The following is a 21,378-nucleotide window of genomic DNA, read 5'->3' on the forward strand; positions in this document are numbered from 1 at the left end:
TCCAATTTTTTTTTTTTTTTTTTTTTAATTATCTACTTTGACATCTTGGCCTCCAGGATGTCCAACCTTAGGACATCCATAAAAATATCAAGATGTCCAAATCCAGACATTGGACATGGGAGGGGCCAGCTTTGTAATGAACTGGCCATATGGACATGGCAACAGAGCAGTGGGGCTCCTTAGAGGGCAGTGCTGTGAACTTCAAATAAAGGATACCAGATGCACATATCACCATATACCTCTTATAATTTATGGTGAGCCCTGAAATGCCAGTGGGGGGGTGCCAGAAGGGAAGAGGACCAGAGAGAAGGATAGGTACTGGGGTTCATAGACAACCCCGCGAAAGACAAAGGTGTGCGCCGACAACTGAGCGCAAGACGGAGGCGCGCACCAAAGAAAATTACAGTTTTTAGGGGCTCCGACGGGGGTTTTTGTTGGGGAGCCCCCCCAGTTTACTTAATAGAGATTGTGCCGGCGTTGTGGGGGGTTTGGGGGGGTTGTAACCCTCCACATTTTACTGTAAACTTAACTTTTTCCCTAAAAACAGGGAAAAAAGTGAAGTTTTCAGTAAAATGTGGGGGGTTACAACCCCCCAAAACCCCCAAAACACCCCCACAATGCGGTGCAATCTCTATTAAGTAAAGTGGGGGGTTCCCCCCCCACACCCCCTTCGGAGCCCTAAAAACAGTAATTTTCTGTGGCGCGTACCTCCGCGCTGTGTTCAATTGTCTGCGCGCGCCTTTGTCCCAGCGTGCTTTTGACCTGACACCGGTACTGGCGCCCACTGATTGCCCACAGGACATACCTCTCACTACGAGAGGCACGTCCAGTAGGCAATCAGCTGGCACCGGCGCTTCTCCTACTCCCCAGTGTACCGCGGCACACCTGAAATCTCAGAAGGCACACTTCTAGTGTGCCTTGGCACACAGTTTGAGATACACTTTATTAGAGGTATGCATGGAAAAATAATTCTGTTCATTTGTGAATCATCTTTAGACTTATTAATTAAGGACCAAATTCTCTAAAGGGCGCCTAACTTAATTGGCAAAATCCCCTTAATAGCCTCAATAATTTTTTTAAAAAATTAATTGGGCGCTAGGCACCTATCGAATGGCGCTTAGCGGCACCTAAAGCCTAAGTGGGTGTTTTTATGGGTAGAGCATGACTTAGGCACCACTAAGCATGATTCTCCAATAAGAGGCGCCTGAAACGTAGGCCTTTTCTATAGGTGACGCTAGGCGTGGTTCTGCAAATGGCAGCTAAGTGTGACTGACGTGGCTGGCGCCATTTTTCTATGTGCCGGCCAATTTAGGCACCATTTTGAGTTCAAACTTCTTTATTTACCCCCCTCTTCTACAAAGCCGCGCGGCAACAGCCCCGAAGCCCTTTAAATCTCTGTGGGCTTCGGGCCGTTACCAGGCGGCAGTCGCTAATGCGGCTTTGCAGAAGAGGGGGTTAGTTTTACACGAAACGTACAAAAACAACATGCAGTCACGACCAGTGTTCCCTCTAAGCGGGCGGGTGTTGTGAGCAAACTTTTTTCACCGTGAGCCAAAAATATCGGGCGCCAGCAAGTTATGAGCCAACTCGCCCGATTCTCCTCTCGCCGCCCTGCCATCTGCCGTACGCCTCTTCCGATCGTGCGCTGTGACGAGAAACGTGTGCGCTGCGATGTAATATTTTGTGCGCCAGCGCACGCCAGCGCAGCTTAGCGGGAACACTGGTTCAAATGGTTTTATTTATTTCCCCAAATTTATTTTTGTTATACGCATTGAAAATATTTGATATTGCGTTTAAATCAAAATCTCAATAAACTTGAAACGAGTGCCCGTGAGATTGTGGGAGGGTTAAATACTCAAAACTTAGAAGTTTTTGCTACGCCAGCTTTCTGGTATCTTTACATACAGTGGCGTACCTAGCATATGTAACATCCGGGGCCCATCATTTTTTGGCACCCCCCCCCATCTGTAAGAAAAACATGATTTTTAGTAACAAACCACACGTCACACATGAGTACCTAGGAAAAGGCAGCATCTTACATATTGCAGTGAGCAGTACATCAATACACCCATTGTAAAACTAAACAAGCCAGACCAGCACAGTTCAATCCTACACCGTCAATCCTAACAGAAAACCATGTCTTTCGAACACACAGAACACAGAAAACACCTTCGCCTAGTAAGGAATATGTAATCACAAACTAACCCCTCCCTCTTTTACAAAACTGTAGTGTGGATTTTAGCTACGGAGGTAACAGCTCTGATGCTCATAAAATTCTGAGCATCAGAGCTGCTACCACCAAGGCTGGTGCTAAAAACGCTTCACAGTTTTGTAAAAGGGGGGATAAAATAAAAATACATAGACAAAGGTTAAATTGAACCAGCAAGAAGCTGGACTCTGCATACAATGCTTCACAGAAACAGTGACACATGTCTCCTAAAGCAATAAATAAATAGAAATTTTTTTCTACCTTTGTCTTCTGTGGTTTCTCCTTTCCTCATCTTCTTGTAACTCTCTTCCTTCCATCCACTGTCTGCCGTCTCTCTTCCCCTATATGGCATCTTCTCTCCTTCTATGCCCCTTCCAGAAACTGTATGCCTCCCCCTTCCATCTCTCCTTTCACCCCATTGGTCTGGCATCTCTCTCCTCGCCTTCCCTCTCCCACACCTCTCCTCATAGTCTGGTATCTCCCCTTCCCTGATTCTCTGGCATCTCTCTCCTTTCCTTTTCTTCCATCTTTCGTTCCCCCTCCATGCTCTCACATCTCCCCCTTCCTTTTCCCTTAGACTGGCATACCTTCCTCCTACGCTCCAAGCCCTGGCATCTCCTTTAATTCCCTCCCTCATCTTCCTTCTCCCTCCAGCTGGGTACCGCAACACTCTTCCCTGCAGCTCTGCACTTCCCCACAATTGCCATGCTTCGGTTCCTCTTCTTCCTTCCTTCCTCCCCCCCCCCCCCGCGGGACCCTGCGGCACCATCAACTCTTACTCCCTCTAATGTCGGCCCTGCAGCTCCAGACTTCCTCGCACCTTCTCCCCTCCCCCTTTGGATCGCTATTATTTTAAATGTTATAGCCGCGGAGCTGTATCCATCAGTGGAGATGTCTAACCTCGGCCTGCCCCGGAACTCTTACTGCAGCAGCCGCCCGTCTAGGCAGGAACAGGAAGTCACTGTTGCAGTAAGAGTTCCGGGGCAGGCCGAGGTTAGACATCTCCACTGATGGATACAGCTCCGCGGCTATAACATTTAAAATAATAGCGATCCAAAGGGGGAGGGGAGAAGGTGCGAGGAAGTCTGGAGCTGCAGGGCCGACATTAGAGGGAGTAAGAGTTGATGGTGCCGCAGGGTCCCGCGGGGGGGGGGGGGGGGGAAGGAAGGAAGAAGAGGAACCGAAGCATGGCAATTGTGGGGAAGTGCAATCCCCCCAATGCGTCCCCTTACCTTACCGACGCGTGTGTGCGCTGTGAAGAGAAACTTTGCGCTGCGATGTAATATTTTGTGCGCGAGCGCAGGCCAACGCAGCTTAGCGGGAACACTGGTCACGACCCTTATTCATTCCTTAGTTATCTCTCATCTTGATTACTGCAACTCTCTTCACAATGGAATTACTCAAAAAGAATTGCGACGTCTACAGCTACTTTAGAACACGGCAATAAAATTAATATACAAACTAGGGAAATACGATCATGTTATACCTCTGCTGAAAGAAGCTCATTGGCTCCCCATCACTCATCGCATTACATATAAAACCATCTTGCTGGTTTTTAAAATTAAACTTTCTCACCAACCCTTTTTTCTCGATAAGTTCCTTACCCCCTTGCTTCCTTCACGAACCCTCAGATCAGCCGATCCGAACTTTCTCTTCATCCCTTCTATAAAGGAATTTTTCTATACTAGGAAAACAAACTTCTCAGTGGTAGCTCCAACCCTATGGAATGCTTTACCCTCCCATCTCCGTCATGAAAAATCTTTTGATAAATTTAAGACTAATCTAAAAACGTTTTTATTTCAAGACGCATTCAATTGCTCTTGAATTTTTTTTTTTTCTTAATTCCACCAACCGCTTTCATGAAGTGATCCCATCCCTAATGTTTTTACCCTCTCTCTATCCATTTCCTTTCTACCCCCTTTTTTCCCCCCCCTTCTTATCTCTAATAATGTAACTCTACCCCACTCCCTCTCTTCAGTCATCACTCTCAAGTCTGTCCTGTCGACATCCTTAATGTTCACCGTCCTTTCTTTCAATAGTCATTACTTTTAAGTACTATTTTTAACTCTATTTTAATATTTTATTGTAAACCGGCCAGATACTCATTGATGGTTGGTATATTAAAAATCAATAAACTTGAAACTTAAAAGCAAAGAACAGAACTCTAGAACTCAGAAGCATTAACCTCATGCACAGAATCTAAATTGGGCACTGATAAAGATGGCCGCTTGAGCGCAAAGCTCCTGTAGCCAGAGATTTAAATTAGCAACCCCGAGGTCATTTGAGCTTCTCGATGGAGGAAAATCTGGGCCTTATGCCTTCAAAGACTAAAAACTACAGAAGCTGGAGCATAGTACTGTATATCTGTTCCAGCCAGTAAGCGCTCTAAGTCTGAGCTTACCTCTCCAGTCTGGATGACGTCGCAGGACAGGCAGGGAGTAACACTTCAGTGGATCAAGGAGGAATTGTTAAGCATCAATGACATCCTACGCAATAACGCAGTGGCTTTGGTAGATTTGATAATAATAATAATTTATTTTCTTGTATACCGCCTAACCAGTAGTTCTGGGCGGTTCGCAACAGGAGAATACTGAGACATCTCAGCACATGGTACAGTTTCATAGAACACACTATCTACGTACAATCTAAAATTATATAATAAAAGTAATACAATTGTTAAAAACATTCAAGTATAATATTAAAAATTATTAAAAAATTAAAACATACTATGACAATAAGAATAGAAACAAAAGACCTCATTTAAATATATCAAAAATTAATATTCTTATTTGTCAAATAAATAGGTCTTTAATGATTTCCTAAATGTGAAGTAAGAATTAGATTGAACAATCATCGGACTTAGCCAGGAGTTCATCTTCCCAGATTGATCCTCCAAAGTCCTGTCTAAAAAGGTCTTAAAACGACAGGCCTTTGGAGTGGGGAAGATGAGGGTTGAAATGATGAATATGCAGTCACAGATGAGCAGAGCGCAAGAGGAGACAGCAGTGCGCAGCTGCTACGGACACTACAACAGAAACAGCGGCAGATCGATGTCCTGCAATGGGAACTAGAGAGTCAGTCCAATCAGGCTTGCTGGAATACTATAAGGAGCCTGGATATTTGGAACAGGGCAAAGGGCTTGGAGTCACTTAAATTTCTTGCCGCAGCTGGTGGGACTACAATTGGACCGGCCATTTGAGTTGAAGTTTGCACAGCGGGGCCCTGCTACCCGGTCTGCTGTTTCAAAATATACACGGCCATTTGTGGTAAGAGTTGCTATGGAAGTTCTTCAGCATGCCAGATTTAAGGTTCTTTTGCAATTTGAGGGGCAGAAGATTTTCCCCTAATCTTGGTAAAGAAACAATACAAACAAACACCAAAAGTCCCAACAGGACAAAAACCCACAGGTTCAATATCGCAAGGAAAACAGTGGGAACGGACAATGAGCACTCCACAAAGAAGTCAGTGATATGGATCACAGTTTGTGTATGTCCTACATTGGAATAAGCAGGACTTGTTTTTATATCACTGACTTCTTTGTGGAGTGCTCATTGTCCGTTCCCACTGTTTTCCTTGCGATAAAGAAATAGTACAGCATTGAAAGAGGGTTTTGGCACTACGTGATTGCATGAAGTCTCCAAGGGCCCATTTTGGACTTTTGTTTCCTACTTGTTTGAAGATTACATTGTTTAAAACTACAGAAACGTTTGAGGACCCAGATGAACTGAGGAGCTATCTGGATTCAGTTGTCTCATGTGGACAATAGTGCTTGATGTATGATTGTGGAGCATTTGGATGGGGCGGGGGGTGGGGAGGTTGAGTTGAATGAGGCAGTTTAGAATCTTTAAGCTGGAATGTTTGTGTGAGTGTGCTTGATTAGAGAGGCTGTGAGGCTTTCAGTGTGTTGTGTTGTGTGGTGTGCTCTTGGGGTTTGGGGTGGTGGTGCTTGTTTGTTGTGAATGAAGATGTGGGGGGTACAGAATTGTTTGCTCCTGGTTTGGGTGGCCATTTTGGTCAGACTACTGGCACATGGAAGGGTGGAAGTTGAAGGGTTTGGGGGATGGAGGATTTGGGTCCTTGATAATTTGGGAGCCTGAGTCCAGCGTTTGAGTAATTCTGCTGGCCGTTTTGAATACGTGTGACGTTTGATTGCTGAATGAAGTCTGTTAGGTTACGAGCTTGATAATTCATTGAAGGGTGATGCTGATCATGTTTATTTGCAGGAAACTCATTTGTCATGTAGGTGCCTAACTTAATTGGCAAAATGCCCTTAATAGCCTCAGTAATTAGTAAAGAAAAATGTAATTGGGCGATAGGCACCAATCCAATTGTATAAAAGATAGGCGTGTAATTCCTAAGTGGGTGTTTCTATGAGCGAAACGTAACTTAGGCGCCGCTACATATGAGTCTCCAAAAACTTAGGCACCTGAAATGTAGGTCTTTAAAGGCCTACATTTTCGGCACCTACGTTTTTGCATACGCTAGCCACCATTCTGTAAATGGCGCCTTAGGATGGCTGACATGCGGTCGGCACCATTTTTCTAGGCGCCAGCTGATTTAGGTGCCATTTATAGAATCAGCCCCTTAGTGACGCCAAACAGTTTGGATATAATAATATTAATAATAATAACAGTTTATATACCGCAGGACCGTGAAGTTCTATGCGGTTTACAATGATCAGAAATGTTACAGATTGAGTGATATGAGTTTTATGAGACAGTCGCTTTATCTCCTGCAGTCTGTAGACGCAATGGGGTGCTGATTCTGATGCGGAGGCAGTTGCAATACGACGTGATCCTGCATGCCTCTGATAAGGAGGGACTTGAGTATCGGTGTAGGTTAAAGTTCAGGGGGCAACTTTTGCATTTATTAATTAACGATTTTAAAAAAGAGATTATTGGATCTTCAGCAGTTTACCATTCGAAAATGGCCATTTTTGTTCTTCCAACTTTGGACGTTCAGTTGGAATTGTTCAAGCTGGACCTAGATGTTGATTAATCAGACTTTTTTAGAATTGTGGCAGCACAGGTTGTGAGTTTGGGGTTTGCATAGGATGTTTTTAATGAGGTTCAAGATGTGGTTGTGAATAGACAGTCAGTAAGTTATGGACAGAGAACTAACTGGGAGATGTACTGATCGTGTCTCGATCGTCGCTAAACTGGTTTGACTGCTTTAGCGATCAATCAGATCGGATTACACGATGCAGAAAACTGCCCACCATGTGTTTTTCCCATTGGTCGCCCACTTAACGATCCAATCCGATCTATGCAAATTAGGAAAACCCCATACAAAATAGCCAAGCAATTGATGCACAAACATTCTTGATTGGCCAAAATAAATGTCGTCATTGAGGGAGGAGGAGTAGGAGGTTTTCTCAGTGCCTCCTGCTCCTAACTTTTAAGGTACGGGGCAGGGGCACCAGGATGGGGAGTGGGTGTCTTCATGGCAGGAGGGAATGGGCATCCCTCCTGCCTTTTTTGGGGGAAGGGAGGGATTTCCTTTGTGGCAGCAGGAAGTGGGCATCCTCCTGCCATTTTGCCGTGGGCTGGCAGGTCAGCGGGGAGTGGGGGGTGAACAGTGGCTCAGGATGCCAGCAGCTCGGGGTGGTAGGGCACAGGATGGTAGGGCAAGGCGCGGGTTCCTTATTTTTTTTTTATGAGACAGGTTGTGTTTAACACAGCACAACACCTATGCCATTAAAAACAAAACCAGAAGCACTAACAGCAATGACTGGCTTTTTTCCTGATACTGATGTTAGGGCTTTGCGCATGTGTGAGCGATTGAATCGGACACGTTTGCATGCAAATGATTTGCACCTTTGTGCAGATCATTTGCATGCAAGCTTGTTTGTGCATCGATCGCTGTTGGCCAGCGAATCGGCCAACAATGATCCAGTCAGTAACACTGACTGACTTTTGTGCAACTAGGCCTAAGTCAAGTGGAGTTGTTACATCTGTAATGGCTCCGTTGGGCTGGGTAGATTCCTTGCGAATGCTGCATCCTGCAGAGCGAAAGGGTTACTTTTTTTTTTTCACACCAATGCATTGCTCGTACTCATGCATCGATTATTTCTTAGTTTCTTTCTGTTTAATCTTTAAATCTTCTCATCTCATTCTCCTCTCTGTAGCTGGATTTTTTTTTGAAACAGTTGTTAAACAGATCAACTGATTGCCATTCTTAGAAATTTGGGGTTTAATTTCCTTTTGTTCCTTCTTTTATTTAGTGCACTGCGACGTGTCATTTGTTTCCATACATTAGCAAAACTCATTATTTGCTAACTTGACAATGTTTTAAGTGAAGGTTACTGTTGTGTAATGCAATCTAATAGAGCTTGAAATGATTGTTCTTTATGAACACAAAGACATTCTTTAAGCTTAATTGCATACAATAAGTCAGAGCACTGTAGCTTATTAAAATTAAATTGTCAAAGCATGCTGCTACTGCAATTTTCTATATGCAGTGATTTAGCTTAAAAGTACTTGGGAATGTATTTATGTCAGTATCAATAATGGTGTCTGCAAAAATACATGAAGGCAGTGGTTCCCAAATCTGGGCCTGGAAGCACCCTAGAAAGTCAATCTTTCAGGAGATCCACAATGAATATTCATCAGGGAGATTTACATTCTTTGCCTCCAACATGCTAATAAGAGAGGGCGAGATGGGGATAAACTGCTGACGCAATGAGAACAAAGATGGATCAATAAACTGCAATCTTTAGAACTGGCAGGTTTGAATAATAGTTTAGAATGGAAAGTGTTTTTCCGTTGAGATCCTTATGGCCATTTTTGTTGGTGTCATTTTTCCAGCGTAGTTATTTTTTTTTGGGGGGGGATTGTGTGTTTATCTTTTTATGAATGACTTCAAGAATTAACAACCAATAGAAAAAAGTAAATTTTGATGGAATGAGCCGCGAACCAATCAAATTAACTTTTTTTTTTTTAAGTTCAGAACAAGTTTTATTGGTTTTGTAAATATATAGATAATGACAATTGAAATGACATATTACAATGATAATTCGAGGTGCATAACACAGTAGATATATGAACATGCATATGAAGAAATTGGAGCAAGTGTATATCGATCTTATAACATACTCAAGTGAGAACATTCCAAAACGGATATCGAAAATATTCCAAAACGGATATCAAAAACATTCATGTAAATACAAAGAGATCAATCAGAACAGTAATCAAGTACAGGTTTCCATACATCAAAATATCTAGGTAATGAACAAGATTTTTCAGCATAAACTTTTTCATATTTTGCTATAAGACATAAGGCATTCCACCACATATGAAAATCAACTTTGGTGAGATCTTTCCAACAATAAAGCACTGATTGTATGGCTAGAGACATCATTATAGTAAATAAACGTGTTGAGGCACTTGATAAAGGCGTAGACAATGATTGTGTCATACAGATAAGAGTATTGAAGGATAATTTGTCAGTAATATGCAGTATAGCACATATAGTCATCCATACTCTATTCCAATATGCCTGTATATGAGAACATGAAAAAAGTAGATGTTCCAAGGAGCCCTCATCCTGATTGCAGGACCAACACAAAGAAGATGAGTTCAAGTCTATTTTATGCGAGAGTATGGGGGTCCACACCGCCCTATGCAATACAAAGTATATCGATTGTACAAGGGAAGCAGATCGTAAGGATTTGAAAAAGGTCGTCCACAATTCTTCCCAGTCAATAGCATCTGAAGGTAGGTTAAGTTGGTGTGACCATTTGAGCTTCAATTCCAAAGGCTCCAGATATTTTGCCTTTTGCAGTAGTTTGTACCACACAGATGCTTTGTGAGATGTACCCATCGATGTATTTAAAAAGCTGTGCAGTCCAGGCGGGTCTAGAGATGGAGGAATCTTAGACAGCGAGCTCCGGATACAGTGCATGAGCTGCATCCATTTGAAGTATTGAGATTTAGGAAGGCCTCTAGATTCAACCAAATCCTGGAAAGAGAGCCATCCTTCTGAGTTCATGAGGTCCTTTATATCCCAGAGATTGCATTTCTGCCATTCATGCCATGATATAGTAGAATTTGAAATTTGAAAACGCCCATTATTCCAAAGTGGTATCAAGGGAGATGCTTCCCATAGATCGAGGAAAGTGGAATCCACTGATGTAACAGCAATTTTATAAGACTTCAGGATTATATCCAGTGAGTCCCCTTTAGGGAGTACAACACCAGCTAAGTGTCGGATATGATATTTCCCATATAGTGCATCTTCAACACCAATCCAAGTAGGGAGGTCTCGGTCTCTGGTTCCATGATATCCCGTAGCCCATTGTCTCATAATGAACGCCTGATGATAAAGCTGAAAGGAGGGAAAACATACCCCACCGCGTGTGCGAGGTACCTTCAGTTTAGTTAATGCGATACGAGGTTGTTTGGAATTCCACAAGAATTTCATAAGTAACGAGTCAACCTGTTTGTAAAATGCTTGAGGTAGAAAGAAAGGTAACATATACAAAATGTAGTTAATCTTGGGTACCAGCATCATCTTTATAGTTTCGAGTCTGCCCCACCATGATAGCGTCAGAGGAGACCATCTGTTGACGATCAGTTTGATGGATTCCAGAAGGTGTTCACTATTCAATTGTATAGTGTCTGCAATAGTGGGTCCAAATAGTATCCCCAGATACTTCATAGATGTAGGTGACCATTTTACTCCATAGGATGTTACTTCAAATTCAGCGGCCGTTCCCGTAATGGGCATCACCTCCGTTTTACCGGTATTAAGTTTATATCCAGAGACAATCGCATATTCTTTAATGGTAGATAGCAGGTGAGGGAAAGAGGCAGGTGTAATATAAAGTAGTATATCGTCTGCATATGCCGAGACTTTAACTTCCTGAGACGCTATTTTACATCCAACGATATCAGGATTAGTGCGGATACGTTGAATCAACGGTTCCAACGCCAGGTTAAACAAAAGTGGCGAAAGAGGGCACCCTTGTCTGGTTCCTCTAGTGAGTCGAAATGGTGTAGACATATATCCATTGACATACGTCCTAGTGGTGGGCATAGAGTACAGGACTTTAAGTTTTTTTATGTATGCCTCAGAGAATCCATACCATTGCAGCGTTTGAAAGAGGAAAGGCCATTCTATACGATCAAAGGCTTTTTCTGCGTCTAGCCCTACTGCCAAAAGCTCCTGTTGTTGACTATGTGCTTGTGCTATAATATGCGAGAAAATGCGCGTATTGTCGCATGAGTACCTTCCAGTAATGAAACCACTTTGATCAGTCGAGATCACTTTGGTGATAACTGATTGAAGTCTTGTAGATAGCAATTTAGCGTATATTTTCGCATCAACGTTGATAAGTGACAACGGCCGATAATTATTAATGATTCTCTTATCCTTGCCAGGTTTTGGAAGCACGATGATAGATGCTTCCGTGAAGGAACCAGAAGCTTCACCTTGAGACATGAAATATTCAAGTAATTGCAAATAAAATGGAGCCAGGACATCCTGAAATTCCCTATAGTATTCCACCGTCAGCCCATCTGGGCCAGGGGCCTTTTTGAGAGCCATGGAATTAATGATCAAAGATATTTCAGAGAGGGTTATTGGTTGGTCCAACACGTCATTGTCTACATTGTCTAATTGTTTGTGTGGTAAGTCTTCCAGGAATTCCGTGATCAGTTTTGGGCTGCAAGCCTCTGAGGAGTACAATGTCCGATAGTATTCCATGAATGCCTGGGATATTGCAGCAGGATCAGTGACCTCTAATCCAGTGTCTAATTCAATAGAGGAGATGCCTGACCTTTCGCCCTGACGTTTAAGATAGTTGGCCAAAAGATGACCGCTTTTGTTGTTCTCTGCAAAGTAAGATGCTGACCTCTGAAAAATCGATTTTGAGGCGTCGTGATTCAATATGGAGTTGTATCGGAATCTGGCTTTATTAAGTTTTAGTAGTATAGAGAAGTCTGACGGGAAATTTTGATGTTGCTGTTCAAGTGACGAGATATCCTCTTCGATTAGTTTCCTCTCCTCCTTCATTTTTTTATGTAAGTGTGCTGAGAAATTAATAGTAGCTCCTCTTACACATGCTTTGAAAGCATCCCAGCAACAAGCCCACGACGTATGTTCAGGTTTGTTATGATGGAAATAATCCTCTATCTGCTTCCTCATCATGATGCAGAATTGCGGATCCTGAAGTAGAGTATTGTTGAAACGCCACTGTTTAGGAGTTGACAAAGGCACTCTGAATTTAATTGAGATAGTGATGGCAGCGTGATCAGAGACACTAATGGTAGATATATCAGTTTTTACTACTGCGTTGACAAGAGATTCACCTATCAAGAACAAATCTATACGTGAGTATGAAGCGTGGGGAGGAGAGAAAAAAGTAAAGGCATCAGCGTCAGAATGCATATGTCTCCAAATATCAATGAGTTCAATATCTGTGATCAGTTCCTGCAATGCATACCAGGATTTAGTTTTTTTATACATACAAGTGGATTTCCTATCTCTTGCTGGATCCAATACCATGTTGAAATCTCCAGCAACAATCAACTTTGAGTCCGCATCCTCCAGTAGTGATGCTTTGACAGCATGAAAGAAATTTGGTTTATCCACATTTGGGCCATACAAATTAAATAAGCAGAGTTTCTCACCTGCATGGTTGATTATGACCTTAACCCATCGACCATTTAGGTCTGAAGAGGAGGAGATTGGGGTGATATCAGATTTATTGCGTAATAAGGTGAGTACCCCTCCCTTGCGTTCACAAGCTGGTGAGTAATATGGTGTATGGGACCAAGAGTAGCGTATCTTGGCGGAAGCAACAGCAGTGAGATGTGTCTCTTGGAGCATGATAACATCAGGGTTGTAATCCTCAAGATAAGTTAGGATTTTTTTTAATTTGATCTTGTTGTTCAGACCCTTTGCATTTAGGGAAATAATGTTAAGAGACATCACAGTGTAAATATACATTCTTATTCATGTAGATAGATATACAGTACAACATCCAATACACTGATATAAAGCAGATTTCAACATATAAGAAAAAGCATGTCATAACCATATGTAAAAAGAAGTACTTCATTAGGACCAATAGCATGCACAACGAATATACTATGGTGCCACTAACAGCACCTCTATCAAACAGTGTGAGTGCAGCTAATGAAATAGAGAAGCAGGGAAGAAACCCAAAACTCCCAAACTTTTAACAGATTCTAGATAGGCAAACATTGATGTCAATATAAAAGAAAAACAACAGAACTTTTCAGACTTTAAATCCACAATCTGTGTGAGCAATCCTTTACATCTCTGAGGGCTGTTCAGACCTGATTTATAGGGGTTGGAGCCTGTTGCTCAATAAAGGAGGCCAGCTCCTCTGGATTGTTGAAATCAGTGGTGTGATTGTTTAAAGTCACCCTCATTCGAGCCGGGTAAAACATACCAAATCTGGCGTTCAGAGACTTGAGCTGTGGCCGGTAAGTTAGAAGTTGTTTGCGCCGGTGTGCTGTAGCTTTGCTCAAGTCCGGAAAGAATAATATGGTGGATCCCTCGTGTTTGACTGGAGCCTTGATCCTGGCTCGTTGCAGAACGTCTAGGACTTGCTGATAGCGTAGCATTTTGAGGACTATCGGTCTGGGTCGGCGATCATTAGGGGAACGTGTGGCCGGCACTCTGTGGGCGCGTTCGATTTCAAAATCACGCTGGAATGTGAGATCAAGCATTTTGGGAAGGAGCGTTTCAAGCTGTTTAAGCAGCTCATTATCTTGCCCATTTTCTGGAAACCCCAAAATGCGCAAGTTACAGCGCCTCGATCGATTATTACATTCTTCCAGTTCCTGTTCCAAAACCGCTATGCGTTTGGTTTGTCGGCGCAATTCTACAATTTGTACTGATGCAGCCTCCATCTTGGATTCCATAGTGGTAACACGTGCTTGCATCTGCGTAAAATCCGCCGTGAGTGCAGTGAGTTTATCATTAATTTCATCAGTACTCACTTTTGTTTCGGTAGCTAGTTCTTTAAGCTCCCGTAGTTCTGCCAAAATCTCGCGGTTTGTGTCACCATCGGTAGAGGGGAGCGGCGTTTTCGATGGCGATATCGGGTCAGGCTTGGGCCTTTTGCCCACCTTTTTGTCTGACATCGATGCAGTATGAGTGTATAAGACAAAGGAAATCCGTGCAGTACCCTCAGATTTATAAGCGAAGTTGTTCCGTTGTGAAAAATTATATGATTCAGTAGCTTTGTTTGCTCTTTGAAATGGGAGAGAGCGGGAGCTAAGGTTTCAGGCTGCCATCTCGTTTGGGCTCAGCAGCGCCCCCCATCAAATTAACTTTTGAATTGACATAATCGATCAGCTCAGGTTAAATAAAAGCGCCATTTTGTTCCATTATGTAGTCCGAGTTGCCATAAGAAGTTTCTCGGCTTCAAAGAGGTAAGTTTTTAAACATAAATAAGTATGAATGTTGACTTTCTCCTCTTTAAAGAAGATATTTGCAACATTTTTGATGTTTTGTAGAATCAGACAGAAAATGAATAGTCGTGGATTGTGCCATTTGATAAATGCAGAATATGACTAAGAAGCACAGATAAAGAAGTACTGCCCCTGAGGAAACAGTAATGTGAAACCGTTGAGTCACCGTCGGGCAAAGAAGTTAAGTGCTTCTTTCTTTTCTTTTCTTTTTTTCTAGACACGCACAGTCATTTATTGACTATATTTCTTTTTCTACTTTTTGACTATGTTTATTTCAAAACCTTGCAAGTCAGCCCAAATACCCTGGTGTCTTATACCATATGTATAAAGAATTCAAAGTTGATAATATAATATCGCATCATTTAGAAAGCTCCTGTAGTGCCCAGTCTTGTGATTTTAACCTTTATAGAGCTAATTTATAAAGCTACTGAGAACCAGCACCTTGATTCATACCACAATGGGAGATGCCCCTGATGAAGTTTACGAAACGGGGCTCTGTAGGGCGATCAGGTGGCACCCCGTAGGAATAACAGCGGTTGCAGAAAAAGAAAAAGATAAGTTCCTGGTTTCTCAGTAGCTTTATAAATTAGCTCTGTGATAGTTATAATCAAAAGACTGGGATCTACAGGAGCTTTCTAAATGATGCAATATTATATTATCAACATAGTCAAAGAAAGGAAAAAAAGAAAAAAAAAACTTTACCATTATAGATTTTACATTTGATTGGCCCACAGGGTGTTTAAAGTGATGTTAGTGGGTAACATCTGCTCAGCACGCATGGATGCTACTGGTGGTATTGAACCCTGGTGAACTCGGTTAAAAAAAGGTCACACGAATTCCTACCAACTGATTCAACACCCTGGATATAGTATTATAACTTTGTTTGTTATAATTAGCCTAGTCAGCCCTCAACCCTTTAGAACAAATGCTAGGAAGTTCTTTTTTACTCAGAGGGTGGTGGACACATGGAATGCGCTTCCGGAGGATGTGATAGGCCAGAACTCTGTACAGGGGTTCAAGGAGGGTTTGGATAGGTTCCTGGAGGATAGGGGGATTGAAGGGTACAGATATAACTTGAGGTAGGTTATAGAAGTGGACAGAAACCACTTCACAGGTCGCAGACCTGATGGGCCGCCGCGGGAGCGGACCGCTGGGCGAGATGGACCTCGGTCTGACCCAGTGGAGGCAACTTCTTATGTTCTTATGTGCCTGAAGAATAAGAGAGCAGGTCTCAATCGGTATACACAGGATTATTTGACCCCTCTCACTTGGAGTCAGGCTTTTCGGAAAAATTAAGAGGGGACAGATTCAGAACTAATGCTAGGAAGTTCTTCTATCACCCAAAGGGTGGTGGACACCTGGAATGCGCTTCCAGAGGGTGTGACAAGACAGAGTACGGTTTTGGGGTTCAAGAAGGGATTGGATAATTTCCTGAAGGAAAAGGGGATAGAGGATTACTATACAGGTCCTGGACCTGATGGGCCACCGCGTGAGCGGACTGCTGGGCACGATGGACCTCTGGTTTGACCCAGCAGAAGCACTGCTTATGTTCTTATGTTTTCTACAAATTGACTATATTGACAACCGTGATTAACAGTGATTCAATTAAAACAAAAAGTATAATGGTTACACCTGCTACTTCGCTGTTAACGGTTGCTTTTGCACCGGATAAAAATTCGTTAATGAAAATTTTCTTTAAAAATAAGCAGAAGGAATTTTTGGGATTGAAAATTCAAATGTACCCAGATTTGTCCAGGGATACCCAGAGCGTGGGAAAGAGTTTTTTGTTGTTAAAACCAGGAGTGTTAGCTCTGGGGGCGACATTTTATTTACGACATCCCTGTAAATGTATTATACATTATTCTTCCAAAAAAAAAAAAGTTTTCTTTGAATCCTTTCAACTGTCTACATTCCTATCGCTATCGCGACTGGAAAAAGAAAAAAAGATAAGCACTAGCCCAATTGGAAATGTTAAGAGGTTTTCCTGAGCTCAGCTAGCAAGGTTTGCGTTTTTCTTTTCTTTTTCTTTTAAGATAATAATCTCGCTTTGTAATATTGGATCATATAAGATAGAGGACTTGAGCTGAATTTAAGCACAAAAATTTTTTGTTTTGAAATTATTTTTTCCTTGTAAATTGTAATGCTCAAAATTGCTTTCTGTACAAGTTTGTCCTTGATTATGTAAATTAAAAATTATTTTTTAAAAAAAGTATAGATAGAACAAGCTCCGATCCCGTATAGGGAGGAGCGAGGCCAAATCGGCCGAAGCCGGAGCGAGAAGATGGGAGGGAGGAGGAGAAGAAACCAATCAGCGAAGGAAGCCGGGGTGGGGGGGGGTGGGGGGGAGTTAGGAGAAGAAGGGGAAGTGGAAGGGAAGTCGCCCCTTTTCCCGACGGAGACCCAGGAAGACCGACGCGACTTCTCTTACCTGCAGGAATTTTCCTACAGTAGTAGGACCAATGATTGAAAGCACAACTCCAGTAAGGACATGAAAAAGATTCACGGCCTCTTTTACAAAGCCGTGCTAGTGGCTGCCCTGCGCTAACGGCCCTGAAGCCAATATAGATTTACAGGGCTTTGGGGGCTGTTGCCGCTTGGCAGCCGCTAGCATGGTTTTGTAAAAGAGGCAGTCAGTGTCCGGGTGTATGAGGTCCTTTTACCTGTACATAATTCCAGTTGATACATGTTGTATTGAATTGTTTATTCTCCTTTCATGCGTATTTTGATTATTTTAAAAAAAATCTACATTAACATTATGAACTAGCAGGGATAGAACATTAAAACCAATTGGATTGATGACCCTTTAAATCTCACTTCAACTTCATTTGAATCTTCAGCAACTGTGCAAATGTTATGGCATTAAACTTTTAACACCATGACATTTTTTGGCAGTTGTAACAGCTTGAGACTGAAGAATTAATATAAAAGGTTCTTTCTGAGTGCTCTCAAGACTTTTCTTAAATGTTAAGGGGCTCATAATCAACAGAGAAAAACGTCCAAAATCCGGCCTAAGTCGGCACTTGGATGAACATTTCTCAAAAACGTCCAAGTGCCGATAACAAAACCGGGTTTTGGACGTATTTTAAAACGACCTAGGCCTTCATAGTGCCGCTGAACGACCAAAGCTAAACGGGGCGTTTCGGGGAGGCGTGTCGAGGGCGGGAGTTGGGCGGGTCGTGGGCCGGCTTAGACTTAGTCGTACAGCAGTAATAACCGAAAGTTTTACAACAGAGCCTAGACGGAACTCACCTAAAGTCACCAGATAAGCACTGAAAACACGTAACACAGACCTCCATACACGTGATCACTGACACCCCCCACCCCCATAAAAATTTTAATCACAACTTTAAAATTCAGCCTCCAGACCATCATCACCTGGCCGCCTGGCATAGGAAAGCCTAGTCGTCCAGCACAGAGGCAGCTTAAGTCGTCTTGGGGGTGGGTTAGAGACCCATAGAGAGGAGGACCCATGCCCGTAAGCCCCTGTAATCACTGCATTGATACTTAAACATGTGCATTGCCCTACACACACCCCAAAACCCTTTTTTTACTGGCATATAAGTGGCTCCTGCAGCCATAAGGGCTATTGGAGTGGTAGATAAGTAGGTCTAGGGGATTCTGGAGGTGGATTGGGGATGCTCACCGTATCCTATAAGGGAGCTGTAGGGAGGAGAAGACATGGCACCCTTTTTGTGAAGTTCACAGCAGTGCCCTGTAAGGTACCCCACTATTTAGGTGGCATGTCTGGATGTGCAGTCCATCACTTTGCAGACCCCTCCCACGTCCAACAGGACTTGTTCTAGGCGTTTTGGACTTGGACGGAAAGTTGGACGGAAATGTGGTATAAAGATGGACGATTTAGTGGCTTGGATGATCAGATCGGCAGGGCGTATAATTAAACGATTTTCGAAACGAAAAAAAAGTTGGACGTATCTTTCGAAAATGTGTCTTAAGCTGTTATTTTACTTTGGATGACTTGCGAGATGGATGTAAAAGGACTTAGATGTACCTTTCGATTATGCCCCTCCACGTGTTAGGTGTTGCAGTTATTATGAATTGTAGTGTACCGTGCTACAGAGACAACACAGCCTTGAGCTTAAGTTGAATTCATATTTTTTGAACTTTAGAAGCCACAAATGCAAAGCGATCAATTTTTGACCTTATGGTAGAGACAAAAGTTTGGTTTTGTCTCTAGGTCTCTGAGCACATCACAACAAATTTGGACATTGCTCTTTCATGATACTATAAGGAGCTGTGTTAAGGTTTGGTGAGTTGGTTTTTATGGGGTAGATGTGGGCTTTTGCTATTTTTACAATAAAAAAAAAAACTATGTCAGAGTGTCAAAAGAATGATAATGTTCAATGCAGTGGTTTACCATGGAAGCTTCTGTTACTTGTTTGGAGATGTGACCACTGTTTCTGTAAAAATAAGACCTAGAAATACTCTGCGTGTGTTTAGCGTGTACTAAAAAGCTTAGCGCACCTTTGTAAAAGAGGGGGTTAGGTGCACTCACTTACACTAGCCATTGGCTTGTCTGACGCACCCAACATTTGCCATGCCAATGCGGCTTTGTGCTCATAGGGCCAAATTCTGAACTATAACGCCATAAGTTGTGCATGCTATTCGGTGTGCACAGGCGATAGACTCGCGTAACAACTGTTTAACAAGGTCAATCGGCGCCAATAATGGATGTTTAACGCCTCATAATTGACGCTAATTGACACTAATTAGAAATTACACGCACAACTTGGTAGGTGCATTCTATGAAGTGGTGGGTGTCCGAATCACAAAAGACGGCGTGGCCAGGAGAGGAGCATGGGAGGATCATGGGCCTTCCTAAAAGTTAAGAGCACTGGTATAGGATATGCCCGGTCTGCGCTCAACTTGGGCGCAGGTTTTTAGGCGTGGTTTTTACTTGGCTTAAATAGGTGTGCCTAAATGTTAGCGACACGTACCGCCACTAAGCCTGATTCTATATAATAATAATGATAACTTTATTCTTGTATACTGCCACACCACACAGTTCTAGGAGGTTCACAGAAAAGTGAAAAATACAGGTATTCAGAAAATACCAATCAAGGAAACAAAGAGATATCATGTGACAAATTTATCAAACAGAAAGGACTTCACCAGTTTTCTAACGGAATAATAGGACGGAGCTCGTGGAATAATTACACCTAACCATGTATCTTTTAATAATAATAAATAACTTCCCTATAATTTTCTGGATATGACCAGAATCTCATCCTTTTGTAATCCGCCTAGAACCACAAGGCATTGGCGGAATAAAAGAAACTAATATAATGTAATATATAGAATCACTAAGGCTGCTTTAACTAAGGTGCGCTAAGCGTTTTGGTGCGTGCTAAATATTAGCGCGCTCCAACCACACGCTAAACGCTAACGCATGCATGTTAGTCTATGGATGCGTTAGAGTTTAACGTGGGCTAAACGCGCACTAAAATGCATAGCACACCTTAGTAAAACAGGGGGTAAGTTTCATTATGGTTGGCACTGATTTTTGAGGTGCCATATATAGAATCAGGCCCATATTCTAAAAACCTTCAGCATGCATCTTGGTGATTTTCTAAATGAGCCGCCGGTGTATAGAATCACCACCTTTATTTGCTCCTACTAACTATTTTTGGTCATGTCCTTAAAGCCACTCCAGTAAGGGGCACTGAATCTTACAATATTTATACAATCAAGGTTGTTTCTTCTGGAGAAGCTGTAGCGTTTGGCCATATTTTGGTAACTCTTGTGTTGAACACTCAAGTCCCTGTACTTTTCTATTGCATCAGAGTTATTAAGAAGACAGAAGCATATTTCACTTTTAATAACTTAATCACACTTTCTTCAGGATTTGTCAACTCACAGCATAAGCCAAAGCATACAAATTCTGGTAAAGGAACAGACAGAAAAGGGGGAGGAGGTGAATTAGCATATGATTGAAATCCATACGCAGTAAAGGAACAAATGACACATGCTGGGTTTTTCTCCTTCCTTCAGAGGCTTCAGAGATCTTGAATCAGTATCCAGACGTTGATGACACTGACATAGTGCAAAGAAAATATTTCCAGGTGTTCTTTGGCATCCAAAACCAAGCTACGCAGTCTGGAGATTCGTTTTTCTTAGTCCAAGAATCATTTTAATAAATGGAACACACTGAGAAGAGGAGTGCACAGCTAGTAGTAGAGGTGGAAGGAGGTCAGTGAGCACTGGGGGAGAGTGGGGGTGGCTTACCTTGATGCATGCAGTGGTCATGTGGTCAGTTTGGGCACCTTTGTTGCACTTAGACCCTTCTAAAACAGATCTAGTTCCAAACGTATAAGTTTCATCCAGGATGTATTACAAAAGGTTCGATTATCACTTCAAGACATCCAAGTCTAACCCGCCCTTGAGACTGCCCAAAGCACGCCTCCTCCATGCCCAGTTGTGCTCTGAACATACAGAGCCTGGAACACCTTGCTAGATGTACAGAAAAATGATTTTGATTATCGGCACTTGGACTAGAGGTCTGCACAGGAACGGGGATCACAGGAATCCCGCGGGTCCCTCGGGGATCCCCCCTAGGTCAATGAGACTCCCAAGGGGACTCCTCCCAGGCCCATGGGGACCCCTCCAAGGCCGACGGGACTCCCACAGGGATGGAACTGTGGTTCCCATCCCGACTCGAGGCCTACCTTATTTCCAGTCTGTGAGCTCTCGACAAATCAGCGGCAT

The sequence above is a fragment of the Geotrypetes seraphini genome, chromosome 2 (genome assembly GCF_902459505.1).
Source record: "Geotrypetes seraphini chromosome 2, aGeoSer1.1, whole genome shotgun sequence".
Lineage (NCBI taxonomy): Eukaryota > Metazoa > Chordata > Amphibia > Gymnophiona > Dermophiidae > Geotrypetes > Geotrypetes seraphini.